Here is a 1637-nt window from a genome sequence, read left to right as displayed (position 1 = left end):
GCCGGTGGAAACTGGAAAGGCAATTTAGGGGCCAGTGACAAGCGAAGGCAGCTTTTGGAAACGGAAGGAATCAATATGTAAAATGCCTGAATGAATGCACAGCGAGAAAGTGGAGCCAAGAAATGAAAACCAAATCAAAGTTAAACCATATATTTGCCATATAAAGTAAAATCAAACAAGAAGAAGAGCAAAGGTTTATGGAAGTATCGGGCAAAGCTTCAATATAATATTATAATTATACTTCTCATGATGATAATAATATAGGGTCGCACAATACAAATAAGTCACTTAAATTAATTTAATAATAAAAACAATAATGATAATGACAATGATAATAATAATAATAAAAATAAATAAATAATCTTTAATATTATTAATAATATTAATAATAATAATAATAATAATAATAGAAAAGCCAATAACAATAATAATGATAATGATGTTGATAATAATAATGGTAATGGTAATGAAAATTAGGATAAAATAGTAATAATAAAAATATTAATAATGTTAGTAATAATAATTCGTATTATAATTTCCAACTGGATTTCAATATGCATTTCTGAGACATTTCTCATTTCATATCTTTGAAAGCCTACATATTTATGAAGAGTTTTCTATACTAAATTAATTAATTTTCGCTCAGTCGATGACTGAAATCTTAAACATAAGAATTATGTTTGCTCAATATTCGGATTCTCGGGTTCGCACTCTCTTTGAATAGATATTGTGACACTTTCTCGCACACTTTTTGACCTGGCCTAGAAACCTGCTTAGGGATCGTTTGATCAATTGATCAGTCGATCAGTCGATCAATTGATCGGGCGAGCTTGGCATATTTCGCTGGTAAACAAAGTGTGCGCAATTCGATAGGCGGCAGTTATCGAATTGCGTAAACAATCGAATTTGCGAATAGTTTAAACAATTTGCGCACAGTGGCTGCCAACAAATGGCGCACAAGTGACCGTATTGCATGTCGGCCAATATTATAAACAAAAACAAAAATTGCGAAAAAAAAAAAGTGAAATAGAAATAAAATCACGTAAATCAGAGTCGCACACACACGCTCACACACGCTCACACACACACACCCATGCATATACACGCACGCATACAGGTCGCTGCAGTGTGGCCCGCCAAATTGGCGGCGCAAAACAAACTGAAATCGCGGCCGCTGCGCGCCCAGCAAAGGCCACAATTAACACACACGTGCACGCACACAGGCTCACAATTCGACTCACACGTACAGTGTGCACAGTGTACGTGTGCCGCCTTCCAGGCGAGAGTGCAACAGCATGCGGCGCGGTGCATGAGTGCGTGCGGGATAGCAGGCACTTGTATGGCACGCATTACCCCTGCAATTGGAAAGGCAGCATAGCGCTGCGCAGGCGAGAGCGAGATGGCTAGCGCAGTGGCTAAGCTGCCATCTCGCTGCCACGCAAAGATGGCGTAGCGAACGACAGCAGCAGCAGCAGCAGCGGCAGCAGCAGCAGCAGCAGCGACAGTGGCAGCCAGCAGCCAGCAGCCAGCGGCAGATCTCAGTCGACATTCGGCAAGCGGCGAAGCAGTTGAAGCGCTACCCCGGCGACGGCAAAATCAAGTACGCAAGGCGTGTGTGTGCGCATTATACAGAGGCA

This window comes from Drosophila montana, unplaced genomic scaffold (assembly GCF_035044405.1).
Source record: "Drosophila montana isolate Dmon_TW-CO22-7 unplaced genomic scaffold, ASM3504440v1 contig_920_1, whole genome shotgun sequence".
Lineage (NCBI taxonomy): Eukaryota > Metazoa > Arthropoda > Insecta > Diptera > Drosophilidae > Drosophila > Drosophila montana.
This window is presented reverse-complemented; position numbering follows the sequence as displayed.